Source organism: Narcine bancroftii, chromosome 1 (genome assembly GCF_036971445.1).
Source record: "Narcine bancroftii isolate sNarBan1 chromosome 1, sNarBan1.hap1, whole genome shotgun sequence".
NCBI classification, from domain to species: Eukaryota; Metazoa; Chordata; class Chondrichthyes; order Torpediniformes; family Narcinidae; genus Narcine; species Narcine bancroftii.
Window position 1 is genome coordinate 446,927,021 of NC_091469.1, and position 23,424 is coordinate 446,950,444.

Genomic DNA, 23,424 nt, shown 5'->3' on the forward strand with positions numbered 1-23,424 from the left:
TTGTGAATATTCTCAAAATTACTATCACAATGAATACTTTTATCATTTCAAGCTCTCGCATATTTGAGATTTTATACCAATGGTACAACGTCCAGTAATGGGTGTTTGAGAAATCATCTGCTTTCTTATGCAATGCCAATGGAGTGCACCACTTTGCTATACAATGGACTTCCCCCGATGAGTCAATATCAATAACCCATGGACAGAGACAAATATGCCTGGCCTGAAGAGGGAGGGTAGATCAAAGAAGATTCACTCCAACCTGTTTCTTCTTCAAGGTTCAAGATTCCTTTTATTGTGATGCAATATTACATTAAAAATGTAACACAGATGATTAACATTTCCCTGCCATAAAGCAGTCAAAGAATTGCCATTAGTATTGTCCTGCGCTCCTTACAGTCTGAGAGGACGAGAAGCCAAAATGTCCCTTCAGTGACACCCCCAGCGCTCCCGCAGCCTCTGCAGCTGCACAGACACCTGGTTGATTCATTGGCCATCCAAGCTCCAGATCACAAACCTCCAACACGATTAGAAAGCCTTCAGCCCCTCTTGCCCTCAGCACCCTCTCAGATCTGGGCTCTGATATCTGGTTCCCATGATCCAGTGTCCAGCAGCCTGCAGCCCATTTGGGTCCCCTGACTGCAAGTCACCAACAGCCTGCAGCCTGTATAGGTCCCTCAGCCGCTGTCCCTTACTAGTCTGCCGCCATGGTCACCATCCTGTAGGGTCGTCTCCTCTGTTTCTCCTCAACAATGAGTGTTACTCCCATTTCTGGTGCCCTGTGCAGGGCCACTGCTCCCTCAGAGTCTGTAATCTCTCATGGCCACTGCCGGCCATGGGCACTGCCATCCTGGGCACAGTCCTCGTTACATACCTCATGGCATACCTGAATGGTTGGGAACAGACCAAAAGAATATTATTGAAGAGGCTTGGCAACAAGAGGGGTATAAACTGCATTCCCATTAAATTGAGGACAATCTCAAATCCTGCTTGGAAAAATTGGTTCTGGAAATCCTTGCTCTAAGTGAGAAGGAGCATTCAGGAAGGCAATGGGTCCATCATCTGTGCACAGGAAGCCGCAAGAAGAGAGCTGCATAAACATAGGAAGTAGTATACCCCTGGCCAAATTGCATCACAGCTGTGTCCCATCTGGCTGCACATTTGCTGCAACACCAACTCAGAACTCACTAACTCATCAAAGAGTCAGAACTAGATATAGACTATTCTTTCATCTTAGAAATAAACTTTGGACCATTCAAATTATTCTGTCTGCCAGCTCGATCATCTGGTTTTATTTCCAAGGTCAACATAAATTATGATATTGCAGAAATTGAAGATTCTCTACAATAACTATTTGGAGCCGGTCAACTGAACCAAGTGCAATGCCCTCTTCACACAGTGACCCTCTCCCCCTCACTCATTAACCCTCTCCCCCTCACACACTGACCTTTTCCCACCCTCACACACTGACCCTCCCATCTTCACCTACTGATCATCTCCCCCTCACAAACTGACCATTTCCCACCCTCACACAGTGACCCACTCTCTCTCACCTACTGACTCTCCCACCCTCATACACTGTTCTCCCACCCTCACACACTAACCCTCTCTCAACCTCACACATTGACCCACTCTCCCTTCACTCACTGACCTTCTCCCCCTCACACACTGACTCACTCTGTTTAAGCTTTATGGTCCGGAAAAGAAAAAAAAAATTAGAGATGGTGCATTAACGCTGTGCACCATGTGAAGTGCAGAATCTAGTCAGGGGTCAGTCGCCATCAGAGCAAAGGAGAAAGGACAATATATCCATTGAGGTTTGGGGGCCGCAGCACAGGATCAGTGGGCAGGATCTGGGATGTTTTGTTGGCATTGAGTTGGTGTAAGTGTGGAGTCACATTTTCCACAGCCAAGGCGTAAGAGGAAGGGCAAACCTATCACCCTCCTTCTCTTCAATTCTGTGCCCTTAGGGCTGAGCATTATCCTACCTACTCCCTTTGCTTGCAACAGGATGGTGGCTGACACCTGAGGAAGGATACCAGCTGCTACCCAACCACTGCTGCAACACACCATTAATGGCAACTCTTGGCTGTATGAAGCGTGTCAGATCAATATCTCTTGCTGTAAGGTATCAATAATAGTTGTCAAATGCGAACTAATAGTTCATCGAATAACTCTTAGTATCCATCATTTGTTTATTTAATATTTTAATTTAATTTAGAAATACAACAGAGTAATAGACCCTTCCAGCCCACAAAATCGTGCTGGTCCAATAGACCCGTGTCCAATTAACCTACAAACCCCGTATATCTTTGGAACATGGGAGGAAACTGGAGCACCCAGAGGAAGCCCACGCGATGACAGGGAGATCATATCAACTCCTTACAGATAGAAGCAGATTCAGAATTCGGGTCACTGATGGCATGATAGTACTGTGTTAACCTCTAAACAAACTATGCCACCCCTATGCTGTATTTATGACACTTGTGTCACTCTATCCTCTATACTGATGGAGAACATTGGCACACCTCTAAAAAAAATTCACCATAGTTCATTCAGTGCTTCGAAGTACTGATTGATGGCTATTTCCAGTTTATAATCTTTTGGAGATGAGGTTATGGAAACAATTTTAGAACTCATTTGAACTTCATGTACTTTCTCTTCCTGAGTGTTGTCCTTTCCAAATTTCTTCTGAAGGTTTTGACTGCTTTCTCAAGTATGATTCCATGGCCATCTGATTAACTTTGTAACACTGTACAGAAAATAACTGTCAAATAAACAATTATTTAAATTGACTTATTTATTTTGAAGCAACTCATTCTGTTCAAAGTTCAGTGGAGATTTTATTCAGGTGCTTGTCTGTTCTTGATCATACCTTGATGAAGTGCTCAGGACAAAATATTGGTTATCCTTTACTTCCTATAGATGCTACGTGATCTGCTGAGTTTCTCCAGCATTTTTACATTTATAAAGTTCCTTTCATGCGAAACTACAACCAATGAAATACTTCTGAAGTGTTGTTGTCATGTACGCTACACAAAAGCCTCAGTGGAAACAGATATCTCGTAGTTTGAAAATGAAACAAATCCAGTAATTCAGTAATGAACAATGAGGGATCTGCTCTTTTTCTAAATGGTTCTGTTGCCATCATCTGTTAACAGCTCATCCAAAAGCTCATTCCATATAGCAACGTTTTAGACAGAGAAACAGGCAGAGAATCGATTCAAGATTCAAAATTCTTTTATGGTCATGTAATAAAAAAGTGTAATATTATGCATAAGACAGACAGATTCACCATAAACAGAAATGTATGGGTGTCTTTTACAGTCAGACAAAGAGAAGCAAAAGAGAGCTCCCCCAGAGTCACCGAGTGTCCGTAGATTTGGCTCCAGTACTCCCGCAGCCTCCACAGCCACAGACTCCAGTCCAAACCTGAGCTCCAGATCCCAACCTGCGACATAATTAGGAACCTTTGACAGATCTAAACTTCAAACCATATGCAGGCAGCTGGATTTGTTGGATTGACATCATGGCTGGTGCAGACATGGTGGGCTGAGAGCCTGTTCCTGTGTGTTACTGCTCTAGGTTCAACGTTCTATTGCAATTGAGTTGTTGCCGAACTTTCTGTGTTCAGGTTTCTGGATTTACACTTGTGGTCACCATTTCCTGAATGAAGGTGTGCAGTAGCACAGCTGACTCTTGCTGGTCTGTTGTACATGCTGACCAGCAAGAGTTGGCTTTCTTCTGGGGATTTCCAGTCTGGTTAAGGTTGCTCATATTGAATTTGTGTAAGTTTCATCAGTTGCATTGCCAACATTGGATCTTCTGTTCCAAGTAGGGTTTCCAGATTTGCTAAATAGAAATACGGGACAGCCTGTTTAAATTAAAATTCCAATGATTTCTAATTTGTATATACATACGTACATTGAGATTAAATAATATTACTAGAAGGGAAAAACTTAAATGCTAAAAATTATTGGTAACACGGTTAATTGGATTTAAATTACATACCTTTAATTATATTTCACTGATGACCTGGCTCTCCTTAATAGGTCTTTGTTTTGCAGAACTTGCTTATAAAATTCCTTGCACTGACAGTCTATGTTCCATTTACATTGTAACATAGCTTCTGCTGTGGTCACATCCAACTTGATCTTGTAGTGATAGAGTGCTATGGAGTGTGTGGCATCTGGAGAATGTTGCATCTTGGGCAGATTCAAGATGGATGCCTCCTCATGAGAACCTACCTGTGTGTTCTGTTCTTAGTGTTGTTTGGTTAGTTAATCAACTTATTTGTTTAAAAAGAACCCAAGTTTCTTTATTGTAATAAAAGAAACAGCACATGGTACCAAGAGTGAGGTAAACAGCCAAGAGTGGAAGAAACACCAGGAATGTGCTGCTGTGCACAGGAGTGAAAGAAACAACATAGTGTGCATAGTGAGTGACAGTTGATAACAGTAGAGAAAATATGGAGAGTTTAAAAGGTGCTAACACTGTTAAATGGACTGGAAATTTTGACCACGAGTGGCGGCTGTTTAAACAAAGATTCATTCTGTACCTGCAAGCCATTGGAATCAATAGCAAACTGGATACAAGGAAGATTACAATGCTACTTACCATGGCTGGACCTAAAGCTCTAGACATTTTTAACACATTTATTTTTGCTGAGGCAGAAGAACAGATCAAATTCAACAAAGTTATCAAGATGTTTGATGAACACTGTTCACCAAAGGAAAATGAAACCTTTGAGAGATACATGTTTCATTCACACATGCAGTTGCAGGGAAAGAGCTTTGATACTTTTAACAGACTTAAAATTAAAAGCAAGAACATGCAATTTTGGATCGCTGCAAGATTCAATGATCCATGATCAAATAGTGTTCGGAATTAAAGATAAGAAAGTGAGAGAGAGGTTTCTGTGAGAGACAGAGCTTACCTTATCTGGGGCTGTGAAAATAAGCCATGCCAGTGAATTAACCCTGCAGCATGCAAAAAAATTCACTGATAGTGCAAAAACCAATGAAAATGAAGGCATAGTCATAGCGACATCTAAACAAAAAAATGAGATACAGGAAACAACAAAAAGATGAAGAGACATTCAATTGGAATAGATGTGGCACTAAAGATGTGCCAAAGCAATGCCCATCTTATGGGAAAATAAATAATGTGAAAGGCAAAGCAATGTTTTTCCGAAGGGAAACAGGACAGAAGTAAAAGTGCACACATGATAGAATAAACTGTACACAATAGAGAAGAAATTTCTCTCAATTATACACTTTGTGTGGGCATTGTAGTGCATGATGTGATCAGTGTCAAACAGGATAAATGGACTGTGTCATTGCTATTAAATGAAACGAATATTCCTTTTAAGCTGATCACAGGGGGAAAGGTCAATTTGATCTGTGAGCAAGACATTAAGGCAATGAAGATAAAGCCATACATCCATGCAATTCCTGTACTGCTCAAAGCTTACAATGGACAGAGCATCGACACAAAAGTAAATGTAAATTCAAGGTGAAAGTTAAAGATAAAGAGCACCACCTCAGGTTCACAGTAGTCCCAAATGGACATTATTCACACCAGATTCCAGCACCACTAAAAGAAAAACTCAAGCAGGAACTCGACCAAATAATACCACTGGCATCATAAAGAAGGTGGAGGACCTCACAGAATGGGTGATTCAGTAGTGTGTGTCAAAAAGAAGAGCGTTGACCTATGCATGTGCATGGACCCAAAAGACCCGAATGCCAATATGAAGAGGGAACATTATCAGATTCTAACCAGGAATGAAATTACAAGTGAGATGGCTGGTGCTAAGTTTTTCACTAAATTGGATGCATCCCAGGAATTCTGGCATATAAAACTTCACAATGATCGCGCAAAATACTGTACATTTAATACATCATTTGGCCAATACTCTTGTCTAGGATGCCTTTTGCAATTTCCTCAGCTCTGGAAGCGATCCATAGGACAATGGAGCACAACATAGAAGGCATGTGTACCCTGATGACATGATCCTATGGAGGTCCACACAAGAACAACAATCCATAAGTATGGATTAAAGTTAATCAGAGAAAAATATCAGTTTGGTTTGAAGGAAATCATCTTTCTGGGAGATAAGCTATCAGAGGCAGGTGTGGAGTCTGACAAGATCAAGGTGAAAGCAATATTAGAGATGCTCAGACCCATTGACAAAAAAGGCATATTGAGAGTGCTGGGAATGATCAATCTTGGTAAATTCATATCAAATATGTCTTCCAAAACAATGTACCGAAGGAAGTTGTTACAGGAAAAATGTGAATTATGTGGACAGACAACCAGACAGAAAAATGGTGATGACTGAAGACCATTCTAACTACAGACCAGTACTTTTGATGTTCTTTGACGCATCCAGATGGACGAAAATATCTATGGATGCTTTAAAAGATGGAATAGGTGCCGTACTACTTCCGCCTATGGGAGAAGATTGAAGGCCAGTAGCATATGCATCAAGGACAATGTCAACATCTGAATGTCAAGATGAACAGATTGAGAAAGAGTGTCTCTGCACTCAAGACATTCCACAGTTATGTGTAGGTCTACCAACATCTGTGGCAGAGACAAACCACAAACCATTAATAGCGATAATCAGGAAAACTCTGTGAAATGTCACCAAGAAACCAAAAACTGGTGATAGAGCTACAACATTATGACTTTGAACTGGTGAACGCACCAGGGAAACATATTGTGTTAACTGATGCATTATCCAGGGCAATGACACAGAGTGAACCACACGATGAGATTTCCACCAAGACAGATGTGAATCTTCACTTGAATCTGATCACGGAATCTTTTCCCGTGTCTTTCATGAAATCCAAGCAGATCGTAGCTGAAACAGAAAGGGATACAGTTCTACAGAAGGTCATCAAGAATCTGAATAAAGGATAATCTAGCCATACAACATCAGAGCTGTGCTGAGCTTAGTTTTGTCAATGGGCTTTTACTCAGACAGAGCAGAATTGTTATTCCTCAATCACTGCTTCAAGAGATGCTGAAAAGGGTGCATGAGGGGCACCTTGGAATTGAAAAATGCAAGAGCAGGGCCAGAGCTGCTGTTTATTGGCCAGAGATAAATGCTGACATTGACAGGATTGATTCAAGCTGTGAGACCTGTTTGAAACATTACACAAAGCAGACAAAGGAACCCATGATGATAACTGACGTACCAGCATAACCATGGCAGAACGTTGGGTCTAATCTGTTCCACATGGATGCAAAGAATTACTTGCTGGTTATTGATAATCTATCGAACTATCCAGAGATTGTGCTTCATCCTAAAATGTCTGCTGTGTGTGTGATTAAATATATGAAATCGATCTTTGCAAGGCACGGAATTCCTCAAATTGTCTACAGTCACAATGGACCATTTTACAGTTGTAGAGAATTCTAGAACATTGCAGAAGAGTATGATTTCTGACATGTGACTTCAAGTCCTTTACTTACACAGTAAATTGGCAAAGCAGAGAAAGGAGTTTACATCGTTAAACAGTTGCTCAAGAAAGCACTAGACAGTGGCTCAGATCCACACCTAGCTCTATTGTGTTACAGACCTTCACCACGTGAACATGCATGTCACCTGCTGAACCTCTGATGGGACATAGACTACACACCACACTTCCCTCCTCTGTAGACCCAAACTAGAACTGAGATGTTGAACAGAAACAAAAGAGTCTGCAAGGGAAACAAAAGGCAAACTGTGACAGCGGAAAGCTTAGGGCCACTGGCACAACACGACACAGTGAGACTCAGAGATTCCAACAATTGGGACAAAAAGGTTACTGCTCTGGGAGAAGTACATCTAAGAACAGAGGAAAATGAATCGAAGGAGCCTGCTGAAAAAGCCAGTGATAATGCAGGAACAGATAAATACAAAGGATTCAGCCTGCACAGAAACAGAGGAAACACCACCCGTGTTAGACAGTAGTGGACCAAGGTGATACAAGCACCTGTACATGTGTTAAGAAGATCCACAAGAGTTGTCAAAGTATCTGAATCTATTAAAGAAAAATAACTGCACACTTAAAAGTTGGTGCTGCTGATGTTCATGTTATGTTTGTGTTGAACTTTAAATTGAAAGAATACTGTATTAATGTGTCATATTTGATTAAACACCTCAAGGAAAGGGGATGCAGTGGTAGAATGCTACCACCAGGAGGAGTCAGAGATGGAGTGTGTGGCATCTGAGGAATGTTGCATCTTGGGTAGATTCAAGATAGATGCCTCCACATGAGGACCTGCTTCTGTGTGTTCTGTTCTTAGTGCTGTTTGGTTTGTTAATAAATCTAGTTGTTTAAAAAGAACCCACGTTTCTTTATTTTAATAAAAGAAACATCACAGTTCTTTTGTCATTTGAACATTCGTTAACATGAAAGCATGCTCAACATTAGCATTATGAGCCAGTATGTTGAACATGTACTGGCATAATTGAACAACTCTGAGAAATGATCTTCAAATTTAATTTGTTGAAGCCCAGAATTAACATCTTTCAAGGCCTAACTTGCTTTTCCATTCTTTGGGATTATGTTGCATCTCTTGATCAATAAGTTTTTTAAATATTGTCCCCTGACAAAAAAGAACATAGTCATCAATTTTTATTCCCTTCTTTTTTAACACTACACATGATGATTCCATTTGTTCCTATTCTAAAAGAGTATTTAGTAATATCCATGTAAAAGTATTGAATTCCTCAAGGGATTAAATCCATTTCACTACATAGTCAGGGCAAGTGCTATAATAATTATCCACTTCAAGATGGAATTTCTGTTTCTGTTCAATTTCTGTTTCACTTTTAAGGCAAACCATGACACTTAATGGGATAAACTATTCATCAATTCTTTCTTTTATGCTGTGAATGAGTTCCTTTAAGCAATAAAATTATTTGAGGTGAATAACTGATGATGATGAACAGTGTTGAAGGACATTACAACTTCTGCAGCTATTATTTTATCTTGTTCTTCTATATTTCTCTTCATCAAGAAATTTCTTTTGTAGCTGAGGAAAGCATATATCTCTCGTGCTTCGTTGTTTGTATGTGCTGGTTTATATCTGACCCAGCCAATCAATGCACACGTGACATGTTTCAATGAAGCGTGTCTTGCTTGCATTCGTTGACTGCAGTTTCAAAGAAATTCATTACTTGTCGCAAATACTCGCTGTCTTCGGGTGACTTCCTTCAATGTAATAGTGGAATTATTTAATGTTTTAGTTTTATGAAGTTAAATTCAAGTAGTAGAAATAAAAATATTGAAAATTCCAAATCGTACAGCTCTAAACTGCTGAACATGGCAATTTATTTTAATAAAATCTTAATGCAGGACATTTAAGGCATCTTGATAGCGTTAATACAGGACACAGGACAAAAATCATTAAATACAGGACATGTCCTCTACATATCCACATATGGGATGACCAACATTTAGTTTAGACCCAGAAAGATTAAGGAAGAGTAATGTGTGTGAGGTCGAAGAGATGTGCCAGGTCCCAAAAATAGACTTTATTGCTAAACTTTGCAAACAAGTAATAGAATAGATTTGAATGTTGCCATTTTCAGTACAAGACATGCCAATCCATTTGACTACAAGGTTTACTTTATAACACCATGACATTCATTTTTATTATGAGTAAGACTATAATAGGTTTCTAAATGCATCAGCCCTCAATGTGCAGAGGTGGAAAAACCTTCAACTTTCCCCATAGAAGCCCCAGTGCATCTCACAGTGTATAGTCCTGGACCCTGTAATAGCCAGCTGCAACATCGTCGTAGACAGCTCCTTGAACTGATTGTAATAGTACAGATTCAATCACCAATGAGTATATGTACAGATGGTAGTGTAGGATGACTGTGATTGGTTGAGAGCGTAGCCACACCTACTGGCAGGTCTTAAAGGATTGCTCCTAGCCAGACCAGGTCATTCTGGACTGGTCGACCTACTTGTGATATGCTCCAATCTTTTAGTTAATAAAAGCCTTGGTTTGGATCAACAAGTCTTTGGTTCTTTCGACGTGCTCTACACTGGTAAACCAGAAAATTTCAGCCACAGTAAAGTAAATCTTTCACCAAGTTAATATCTTTGTGCAGTATCTGATGTTTATCCCAGCGTGGACCCCAAAATGTAGAAGACTGAGTTTTGCATCATGTAGTTGGTTGGAAGCAACTTTGACAATGATCAGTGTATCACCTTCTGTCGAATTCTGAGGTCAAATAAAGTCAACACTCTTAGGCTGAATTCAAATATGCTCATTTTTATTCCATCAATACCGTTTTTTACTCCTTCATGGTCCTGTGCAACCTGCCAGTCATTACAATCGATAACCAATCTATAATTATCCTGCAAGGCATTATAGTCGATAACTGAACTATATTATTTATCACTACGACACCTTTCGGGTCTTCTTTGCATTGCACACTTCAGAATTAGATGGACACAGTCCCAACAACTCAGCAGGAGTGCACTGAGATGAACTATGTGCTATGAATCTGATGATGAATCTGATGGGGTGGCCCCTCTCACCCTCTCACCACCAGCTAAGCAAAGAATTCATGCTTGAAGTGAGCGAGCAATATGCTAAGCTGACTGACAATTAATTCAGAATCTCAGGGAAATTCTATGCAGAGCATTGCCTGACTAACTGCTGGTCAAAGATCTTCTTCAGCACTAACATTTCTACAAGTCACAAGTGACATGGAATAGTGCAAATGAATGAAATATTCACGGCAATAATAAAAGGCCTATCCTCCAAATCTCCAGAATGGACAGCACCTCAGCATAAATCAACACTAAAAATTTACATTCCCAGGATTTCTACACATCTTGATACAGTCACACACATTATTTTCTTCTCAGATAGTCCATGGCAAAGAGAAGATCAGGATTGCCCCAAAAGATAGTTTGCAGGTTCTCTGCAAAGCAATCACATCATCCATGGTTTTCTGGACTCAATATCAATTGTTTCAACACACTTCCTTTTATATTTCATAAGAACTTGACCACTTCTGTCCGTCATTCATTGGTGATTTTGGGTCAGTTTTTCTCTCACCATTAGTATAGCCTTGCCTGCTAATTGACACATTTGGTCTCACCCTAACAGAGATATTCCATCCTCTCTCCACCATCTCTGTCTCTGGAAAATATTTATTTCCCATTTTTGGCAAAGTGCCTCAGGCCAGCAATGTTAACCCTATTTCTTTTTCTCCAAATGCTGCCTAACTCATAGAGCACCTCCAGCTTTTTCTCATTTTATTTCAGATTTTCAATACCTGTATCTATTTTTTAATTTTCAAGAGCATGCTGGCAGTTATTAAACTCATCTTGAAATGGTTCTGCAAAGTAGTTCAGTAAATGTAATTGGCATTCAGATTGATAATTCCATGTGTGGAACCTGAGATTCAAGAAATGCTGAGATATAACTTGCTGAGATTTAAGTGCATTTGTCACAAAGTATGTAGAACAGTGAGAAAGAATCTTCTGCTTGCAGACTAACAGGTTATTTCTAGCATTCATACAGCTGTGTGAAGACCTCAATTATAGTGTTAAAGGTTACAATGAAAATAAAGATTAATTAGCCCCAAGCAAGTGTGTATAATAGCACTGTTATGGGCTTAATTTAGGAGCCTGATGTCTGCGGAGAAGAATCTGTCTTTAAGCCTGTTGGTGTACCTTTTTGTACTCTTAAACCTTTTCTCCAATGAGAGGGAGGAGAAGAAGGTATGATAGGCATACAATAAGTCCTTCAGGATGTTAGCTGCCTTTTGCAGCCAGCGGGAGAGGGAGATGGAGTCCTGGAGGAAAGTTTGTGTTACTGCATATTTTGGTGTATAAGTCGAGTTGTGAACCCAAAAGTATTTCTCAAAATAATGGGGGTCGACTTAAGACGCCAGATATACTTTTGAGACCTTAAATTCGACCCTTGAAAAACCAAACAAAATCCAGACTGTGACAGATTTTTATTGAATACAACACAATCAGCACCCTTCAAAATTGCTATCATTGTCTGAAAACAACAACACATTAAGAACTCTTCAATATCACCCTCGCTTCATAGTCTGAGGCAAAGATGGCGGCAAGCACATCCATATTCTCACTATTTAAACAGTCATCATACAGGTCCCAGTCTGTATCTGATGAAGTGGTTTCAGCTTCATCGTCAGTGTCCCACAATAAATCATCTTCCAAACCATCAATTTCACAAGAGAAACCACACTTATTAAATGTTCTTATCACAGTCTCTACTTTAACTTTGTCCCATGCCTTGAGCCCTGCACATCAAATGATGCAGCACACATTGCCCCGCCTTTTGTAAACAACTTTTCTGCACCCAACATCCATTAATTCCATTCCTCGCACAAATGGTCTTTGAATGGCTTGTTCAAGCAGACATTGAGAGGTTGCAATACAGGCGTCAAACTACCTGGGATAACCACCTTAATCTGCACGATCTATGGTGGGGGGGGGGGGGTAATCGACATGGTCAACGGCCCATCTCAAGCCTTACAAGCTTTGGGGGTCGACTTATAATCCTGTAAATATTATGTAGTGTTAATCTATTTTTAGTTAAGTGGCTACGAAACATTTCTTTGTTTAAATCACCTGGCCACCTATTCCACACCTTGTCTATCCATAGTTTTACACCATTTTCATCCATCCATCCTTTTTCATAAAAATCTACAAAAATACCTGCAAGGAATTTCATTTTTGCTTAATTTTGCATTTGATGATTACCATGGGTCTTAACTTTGTCCCATTAGCCATGCACGATAATACCATGGTCCTTTCGTGGCCTGTACTTCTGTTTTGCACAGTTTTAACACCTTTCCATCCACTGTTCTATTGCCTATCATGTCAAAATTCATGGGAGTTTCATCCATATTTCCGATATTTGCCAGTGCAACTGGTGTTTCTGCTGTTGAAAATGTACAAGATCAAGATCTTTTGGTAATTTCTGTGCAATTTTTGCTTCTTGGCATAATATCAGCTTTTTCCTGTTCAAGAAATGATTGCACCAGCCGACTCTAGCCTCAAAATCATCACTGATGTCTGGGTGCGACTTGGCCCACTTCAGTGCAAATGTTCTTATTTTATTTTGGGTGATTATGTTGCAATCTTGCCTCTGTTCATGTACCCATTCTGCAACGTGATTTTCCAACTCCAGCCAATGGGTGATTTCTCAAAGAAAACTACCTTCAGATCTTTTTCTTAAAGTCTCTTCTTTCTTCCTCCAATCTCTTACTAACTTCTCATGAATGTCTAATTTTCTTGCAGCAGAAATTGTTGGTTTTCTTGGCCATTTCTATCACTTTCAACTTAAAGTTTGCTTCATATTTTTGTTGCATGCTGTGTTGTGTTGATGGACCCTCCATTATAGCAATCACCTCCAGCCAACACCTCAATTGTGGAGATGGGGGGGGGGGGGTGTCAACAGCCCATCTCAAGCATTGCGAGCTTTGGGGGTCGACTTATATTCTGGTCAATGGGGCACCTCAGGCAGAAGGAAAATGAGGGCTGACATATGCTGGATATACCATAAAACCCTTAAAATTAGGCTGAAAAAGAGGGGTAGACTTGTACACTGGTTGACATACACACCAAAATATATAGTACGTTATGAGCTGCAGTCACTATCTTCTGTAGTTTCTTCTAATCTTGGGCAAAGCAGCTCCCTTACAACACTATGATGTATCCAACAAGTATACTTTTGATGGTGCACCTGTTAAATTTGTTGAGGGACAGGATGGACATGCCAAATCCTGAGTCTTCCAAGAGGTGCTGTTGTGCTTTCTTGACTGTTGTGTCAATGTCCTTGTCCCAGGTCAGGTCATTGGACATTCTGGATGCTAACGGTGATGTATATCTCTCGGTTAGCACAACGCCTTTACAGTGCCAGCAATCAGGACCGGACATGGGGTTGAATCCTGTGCTGCCTGTAAAAAGTTTGTATGTTCTTCCTGTGTCTGTTTGGGTTTTCCCCAGAGGCTCCAGTTTCCTCCCACCGTTCAAAATGTACTGGGGGTTTGGTTAATGGGGTGTAAATTGGGTGGTATGGACTCCTGGGCAGAAATAGCATGTTACTGTGCAGTATGTCTGAATTTAAAAGTAAAATTGAACCCTCTTGCATGTGAAAATTGTTGATATTGGACAGTGACCTGCTTTTCTACCCAATGCTGTGTGCTGTGACTTTTGGCATCACATGAAGCTTGTGTAGGACTTAACATTTAAAAAAGAGTTCATAATTTTTTTCGGTGTGAAACTTGCTCTCTCACTTTCATTATTCATGATGTTGCTTCCTTATTAAACAATCCTTCAATGCTGGCCAACTATTGTTAGACACAAACATGAGAGGCATCAGGTGTTGAGTACAAATGATCCATATGCAACTAATGCAACGTGTCAGCATCATTATGTGATTAAACATGCTAAATTCAATAAAAGTTCATTTAATTTTTGTCCAACTTCCAATGTGATACAGCAAATCTGACACTATCCCCAATTTTCTTTTTGTTCAGGAAGCAAACCTTTTGAAAATTTATTGTCCAGTGTAATCAGCTCTGTCGCCGGCAGCAGTAATTCATAACATAACTTAATGTAAAACAGAATATTAGGCGTTGTTTCTCCAATTTGCAGGCAGTCTCAGTTTGGCAGTGCATGAGGCCATGGATACACATGTCGTCGTGCAAATGGTACATGCAATTAAATGGTTAGCAAGGTCCTCTTTATTGCAGTGAACAGGGAACTTGTTTTGCTGGGAACCAGCTTGTAGAAATGAGCAGAGCTGTGCAATGAACTTTACACCTATTTGCCCCTGAAAATGTCAATTGATTTCGTGTGCTTAGCAGGCGAAATGTACCATTTGGTATATTTAAAGAGCCATGTTCCTGCTGAAGAGGGCTAAACTGGATATTACAGCGAACAAGGTTGGGACATGATTTGGAAGGCTGAGATACCACTCCATCTCATTTACTACTGCTTTTTACCCATCTTGCATGCAACACTTGGCGGCCAATGGTTCCCTGAGTCACTGGTGCATTGACAGCTCCCTCAGAGCAGAGACTGGTGAAGTGAAGCTGGAAAGCAGGGAACAAAAAGTCCAAAGCACAAACAATGAGATCAGATTATGGGAATGAAGAGGCTGTTGTTCATGTTATTTTTGGATCAGCTGTTTTCTATATGGACTCTTGTCAATACTTTAGTATTTCTGTTACATTTTGTGGACAACTACGACATTTGGAACTATAGCTCGTACATTTAAGCATGTGCCTACTTCATCTCTATTGAACTGTGAAACTTCACGATTTTCACTTTCCGCAAAATTTCACATTGGTATGGCTTTTCTTTCTTTGTTTCGGGCTGTTGCGAAAACAAAACTGATGAACATGTCCCATTCTCACAAATCAGACAATGTAGACGGAAGTGGCATCCAGCTCCCCAGCTCAATGAAAGGAAGTTGTGGTAGCCTGAACTGTAACTAGATCAGTAAACCACTTGGAAAGTACTGCTTCATAGGAACTGTCAGCTCATGCAATAAACACCTCTCTCTTACACCTATCCATAACCACTGTTTGTTTTGTGACTATGGCAGGATATCGAAAATAAAATTATCAAGAGCATTCTAAATTGCTGTCCATCTAGGCATTATTGCCAGTAAGGGAGAAGACTGTGGATTCAGACCCACTTCAGAGATGGCAAATTCAACGCCAAGATGGAACTTCACTGCAACTGAGAGAGAGAAAGAGAGAGATGGTTAAAATATCAGTACCAGTTTAAGTGTTTAATGAAACTTCATCTGTTCTATCAAATGGTGAATAAAATATTGCACAATACTGCCTCATTTTCAGGGCAACATCGATCTTTCAAAAACATTTTTTTTTTCAATTTTCAAGGACTCATATGAATCCAAATAAACAATACATTTTTTCCAACAATAATGCAATAATGCAGACCACCGCCAGTGGCTGATATTGCCTCCAACCGTGCATCTTGGCGCCTCACAGTTCGGCGCGCAGCAACCTCCTTTGAAGAAGACCACAGAGCCCACCTCACTGACAAAAGACAAAGGAGGAAAAACCCAACACCCAACCCCAACCCACCAATTTTCCCTTGCAACCGCTGCAACCGTGTCTGCCTGTCCCGCATCGGACTTGTCAGTCACCAACTAGCCAGCCAAGCCAAAGAAAGAAGAAAGAAAGAAATGCATATCATATAGAGTCTATTTTATCCCTTACCCCTCTCTCCTCCCTCACATACTCTAATACAAAAAAGCAAAACACTATATAAATTAAACAAATACAAAGAACAAAATATTGTTAAAGTCAAAAACCTTTAAGGGAACTTAAGAAGAACCCAAAGAAACGTAAAATAAAAGGTAAGGTGTAGCAGCAACTACTCCGGTAGAGCTACTAAAGGAATACTAAATGAAGACTGTTCATTAGAGTTTGCTTCCTTCTTTTGTATCTCTCCCGCTTCAGGCTCCATGAGACCAGGAGTTACATCACCATGTGCTTGCTACTAATTTGTGGGGCTGGCATGTTTAAAGTAAACACAATGGGAGCCCTGCACCCTTTAGAAAGAGGCATTACGGTCCAGCAAATGCTACTCAGCGCACAGCGCCCCATGTACTTGGTTACTTGCCTCGGTGAGTGAGCAACAACCTGGCCCACGGCTCTACACATCTGCTCAGCGAGCTGCCCCCGCTCGGCCCATAACAAAGGAACAAAATACAAGAGCACGTCACCTGCACTGTGACCCACTTCACTGATCGCAAACATTCCTGGCATGGTTGTTGCGTTCACTTTATCTAAAAGGGGTATAATTACATTTGCGCACCAATGTGCTGCAGATAGGGTTGCCACACCCTAACAAATGTGTCATATTTCCTCCTTAAATTGTACGTAATTTTCTGCAGGGGAATACACTCTGTATTTCCATATTCCATTGTGTAATATTTAGTAGGGGTCGGACTTCCACGTGACCGCTATATATTTCCTGACTACTGACAAGGCGACCTTCACAAACTGAATTTGGTATCTGGACAGTTTAAAACTCATATCCATCATGTTTCTCAGAAGGTACAATTCCAGATCCTGTGGAAAATCCACTTTTGTAATTTTTTTCAGGTCTCCCAGATCCCTCCCAGAAGGATCTCACCTTTGGGCAGTACTTATCTTTCAATTACTATTTGCTTTTATTTAAAAACACAGATTATGTGATCTTTTGTTGACTAAACCTGTGTATGATCATTTTCATTTGAGAAATAAATCAGAATGAAACCAGAGAATTATATCCCCATTAATCTGAAATCAGAAGTATGGAAAATGAAGATTTGTAATTTTAATTTAGAAATACAGCACTATAACAGTCCCTCCAGCCCACAAGCCCATGCTGCTCAAATACGTTCATGTGATTGTATGACTTTGGGATGTTGGAGGAAATCGGACCACTTAGAGGTAACTCGCATGGATATGGGGAGAATGTACGGACTCCTTCCAGAATCCAGGTTGCTGGCACTGTAAGAGCATTGTGTTACCCACTATGATGACCATACAGCCCACTATATAATGATATAATGACAGAGTGGTTGAGAAAGTGGTTGAAGCTGGGTCATCGGCAGCATTTAAGAAATATCCAAGTGAGCATGGCAATCCTCTAGGCATACAGACAAAGTGCTGGGTGGGATGGGATTCATTTGGAAAGTCAGCATGGATGAGTTAGGCTCAATGACCTGTTTCCATGTTGTACAATTATATGATTCTATAATTTCTATGGTATGAAAGGAGGCCATTTAGCCTATCAGATCCATGCCAACTCCTAGCTAAGCATTCTCATCAATGTTATTTCCCCTATTTTCTTGTAACCTTGCAACAGACCCACCATCTCTTGCATATTCATTGCTTCACCATTTTGGTTTATTTTGCCACTCACGTATCCCAGGAGTAACTTAGAGGTGAAACACAGGGAAAACCCACACTGCACAACAGCCCCGGAGCTCAGGTTTGAACCTGAATCACAGGAGCTGTGAGCCAGCGGCACTAAGTGCACCCAGGCATTTGGAGGATTTGGCAGAGACTATGTCCATGCCTTGAGGTGCCTGCCACAGGTCTCAGATATAGGCCGTATGTTTTGTGCCTGGCCTGTGGTCTGATTTAACAGAATAGCTAACTAATTGGTGTAGTCTACTTGGAATTTCTGAAGGCCATGAATAAGGGGTCACATAAAAGATCAGTAAACCAATTTAAGGGGCACCATACTTGACACTTTATGTTGGCATGGATTTGGGAGCTGGTTAATTAAGAGAAAACTGAAAAGTAAATGGGTCTTTATCTAGCAGAGAGGCCAGTACTAGTGCAGTGCCACAGGGATAGTTGCTGAAGCAGCAACAGTTCACTATATGGGATCAATGATTTTGATGAGAAAAATCTAGTACCTAATCTAACATATCCAAGTTTGTTGATTCAAAGCTGGGTGATATTTAGCACTATGGGAGCTTACTGAACATAAGAACTTAAGAAGCAGGAACAAGAGTGCACCAAGCCCCATAACTTTTATTTCCTTCCAATGTAAAAGTCTTCAATATATTTAAGAAGGCAGTTTCTTTCTACTGCTTCCTTGGGCAGACAATCCTACAAACTTTGACAAACTTGAGTTCTTTTTTTCTTGAGTGTTGGAGGTTAAGGGGAGACATAAAACTATGGGAGCCATTAGTAGAGTAGATTAATTTTCCCAGAGAACAAAATGTCACATATTAGAGAACCCATGTTTAAGGCGAGGCGTGAAACTTTAAAGGATGTGTTGTGTGGCAAGTTTTTTTACACCGAGATCATTAATGCCTGCAACAGGCTACCAGGAGTACTGGCAGAAGCAGATACAATAATGGGGTTACTATGGTTCCTGACAGACACATGAATATACATGGAACAGAAGGATATGTATCTTGTGCAAGGAGCAAAGTTTCAACTTAATTTGGTCATCATGTTTAGTGGAGGGATCATGGGTTGAAGGGCCTGCTTCTGTGTTGTATACTTCTGTGTTCATTGTTTTATCATTCCTCAGATGGACAGAAGACTGGGCCTGTACTCTTTTGAGATGGGAAGAAGTAAAGCTTATCCTATGAGACATATTAAATAATTAAAGGATAGATGCAAGGAGGACACTTACCTTGGCTGGGGTGTCTCAAACCAGGGGCCACAGTCTCATAATAAAGCATTGGACATTAAAGACAGTGACGAGAAGAAATATCTGCAACCAGAGGGCAGGGAATCTTTGGAATTCACCACCCCAAAGGACTGCAGAGGCTCAATTGTTGATATAATCAAGACAATTTTAGATGCTAAGGTAATCTAAGGCTGTGGGGCCTTAAGTTGGAATTGCTGCAGTTATGATTTTATTGAAAAGCAGAGCATGCACTCAGAAGGTTCAAGGTTCACATAATAATACCTAAAAAATGTAATATACGTGATGTACTGTAACTTTTGGCTGCCACAAAACAAACAAAGAGTCGCCATGAGCATTGCTATCAATAGGAGGGAGAAGCAAAACAGAATCCCTTCAGAGTCATTGAGTGTGCATGGAGCTCACGATGAGCTTTCTGATTTGTGCCTGCGTCAAAATGTTATATTTGTGAAGCATTATTGCATGAAAATTGGCTACCGTTCCATGTTGTAAGCATCATTATATTTATTTGCTCTCAAACATTGACATCACTGGAAATTCCAGCAATTTATTATACATCTCTAAATGCCCCTGAAGTAGAGATTATGTTCAGTCTCAGATGCATTGATGGATTTAGGATCACTTAAAGGCCTATCAGGAAAGGATGGCAAATTTTGGATGGTCCCTGAAAGGTTTTGCTTAACCAGATGAACTTTAATGATTAACGTAACAGAGACTATTTTTTTTTTAATTGCTTTCTAGATTTATTTAATTACCGGTACTTAAATTTTAAAAAAAGCCTGCCTGCCATGATGGGATTTGAACTCCTGCCTCTGGATCATTGACCCTGAACTTTGGCTCTCAATCCATGCCACAAAGATTTAGAGTGCTATTTCAGTCTAGTTTTGAGGAATATAAAAACCTATTGAGAAAATAAGTCATACCAGTGTCCAGGCCAATTATGCTTCACTTAACACCCTTAAGATGGGATGTCTGGTTATTTTTAAAATGCTGTAAATGGAAGCTTGTAGTGTGTAAATTTGCAAGTTGTGATTCACATACTAAAACAGAAACTGTTAGCTGTTCTGTGTTAACCACCTGAAAGGTGATCTATAAAATTTTCTAGAAAGCACAATGGAGGAATTCAGGAAGCTACACCCAATTTGCTTGCATAGGTGGAAAACACTCAATCCCCTTATCTCTTGGAAGACTTGAACTACAAAATAACAGAGGAAGTGGTTTCTGCTGGTGAGAAGAATTCATCCATTTGTTTCCTGAAATGACAACCTTCACATACTCTGTGATGGGCAAGCATCTAACTTACAATTTCGGTAAACGAGCAATCCAAAAATCATGTAGATAAGAAATTCTAGCAGTTGATATCAGACAATCAGATTTCAGTGAAAGAAACAAGTCATGACAAGGGATCTTTTCTGATAAGAGACCTGCATTTTACTGTCAATATGCAAGGTGCAAATGCTGAATTTCAATATTTTTAGCTAAATTTTTATTTCTTAGTGCTACAGGGATCAAGACTCACCTTAACTAGTTCTACATTACTTTCACGTATAACAAGCCTTCATATATGTGTAGGTATTAAGCTTTACCAGACTATATAATGCAATGATCTAAATGACCGATTCACCTCATGCAGATGGCCACTGATGTTTGGATCCCCATGAGAAATGTTAACATGCCTTTAAATGAAAGGCATATGCCTTAACTCGCAAGTCCCTGTCAGGGAAGATCTAACTCTTTACATCAGTGATTCTCAACATTTTTCTTCCCATCACATACCACTTTAAGTAGTCCTTATACCATCGGTCCTCTGTGATTAGTAAGGGATTGCTTAAGGTGGTATGTGAGTGGGAAGGGAAGGTTGAGAATCACTGCTCTAGACCCAATTGCAACTGAAATATTTTGCTTGAGAAAAATTGTCATTGGTCCATTTCCTTTGGAGTTATGAAATCTTGCAATTAGGTACGATTAAAACAGTGGTTTTCACACTTTTTCTTTCCACCCACATACCACCTTAAGCAATCCCTTACTAATCACAGAGCACCTATAGCAAAGGGGATACTTGAAGAGCTATATGAGTGGAAAGAAAAATATTGGGAACCACTGCATTACATGAATCTCCTTTATCATTGGATTCTGATTATCCAAAGGTTTGGTACCAGAGCTAGCTAAAGTGAACTGAGAAATTAAGATAAAGGTGTCAGTGGATGGACTGAGTCGTCTAAAGGTCAAATACCAGATCTGAAAATTATTCATGATGAGCCAATTCATATTGCTAGACTTTATTAATTTTATCAGATGATAAATCCCAGCTGAATTAGCAGCGAAGAAGGAGCAAAGCTCCCAAATAATGAGTTTCTCCAAAGAGTGAATGTGGCCACTGTCCTATCTTGTTTGGCCACAACTGTTTCAGCACCTACAGGTTGTTTCTAGTGACATATATTTCTGCCACAACCACATCCTTTTTAGTGCAGAGAAACCTGTAGAGCAGAATCACTGTCCTAATGATAACTTAATAGAAAACAGTTGTTTTCTCCCAGAATTTTTTGTTCATGGCATGCAAAGAGTTTCCATAAGGAAACCCAAGTCTGTGATAAACCAGAACTGTTCACCCATCACACTCTTCATGTTGCAGAGGATGAATAAGTCATTTCATTCCAATGTTAACCAGTTGTCATAACACTTCACATTTGCAAAGAACTTGTCCTTAAATCTGGTGATATTTTATCTCATAATTCTCAATCTTCTTCCTGAAAGAAGGAGGGTGAAGTAAGTATGGCGGAACTAGGATTGACTTTTAATATGTTGTCTGTTTTCCCAAGCCAGCAGGAGTTGCAAAGAGAGTCAAAGGAGGGAGGGGTTGGGGGGTGGGGGGGGGATGGTGTACATGAAATGTCCTGGGCCATATTCACAACGCTCTTCAATTTCTTGCAGTCTTGAATGGACCAGATCCACACCAGATGCACCTGTAGAAGTAATTGAGGGATGCAGGTGAAATTTCCTCGAGCTTCGGAGGAAGTCGTGGCATTGGGGTGCTTTTTGGCCATCATGGGTGAACCAAGACAAGCCACTGGAGATGTTTATCCCGAAAGTACTTGATGCTAATTGCTATTTCCACCTCAGCGCCATTGATGTGGACCTTGTTGTAAGTTTTCCTCTTTCAAAAATGTATAACCATCTCTTTGTTATTGCTGACATTGAAGGAATGGCTGTCTTGGCACCAAGTCACAAGTTTCCTGATTTCTCTTCTGTACTCTGCCTTGTCATTGTTAGAGATCCTGTGGGTCAATAAATAATGGGTAATACACAAATGGCCATTGCCTTGATCAACTGTCAAGTCTTCACAGTGGAAGATGCAAACACCATGTCAAAGAGTGATGCTAAGGAAGTGATAGGAGATGAGGACCTCAATCCAATGGTTATCACTAAAGAGGTTGCGCTGAGGAAAATATTGGACCCAAAGGTAGATACTACCCTGGTCGTAAAGAATCCCAGGCCACTGAAAGAAATGGTACAAGTGAAGACAGGCGCATTTTGGTAATTTATCCAAATTCTCTGGATTCTGGGTGGATTGGAAACCAGCAAATGTGATACCACTTCTTATAATAGGCAGGCAATGATAGGCCAGTTAGCTTAATGTCTGTAGTCAGGAAAATGCTTGAACTTATCATTAAGAAAAAAATAGCAAAATATCTAGGCAGAAATGATTCCATCAGACAGGTGCAGCATGGATTCAGGAAGGGAGATCATGTTTAACTAACTTACTGAGGTTCTTTGAGGATATAAAAAATGTAGGAAATAGAAGGGAACATTGAATAAGGTTCCGCTCAAAGGATTTCTGCAGAAGGATGCATGGAATTGGGAGTGATGTATTAGCATGGATAGAGGATTGGTTAAATAATAGAAGGCAGGGGATTGGGATAAAATGTGATGATCAACAATCAGTGGCTAGAGGAGAGATGCAAGGATTAGTGCTGGGCCTGCAACCATGAAAAACAAACATCAATGCTTTGGAGGATGAGACCAAGGTGGCATTTCGATGTTTTCTGATGACAAATGGACAGGGAACGGACAGGCTGCAGAGAGCTATGGATATTATCATAGAGTCATACACTGTGGAAACTGGTCTATCATTTGAACTTGTCCACGCCAAACAAAATGTCCCACCCATATGCCTGCATTTGGTCCATATCCCTCTGAACCCAAATAGTACCTGCTTCAATCACCT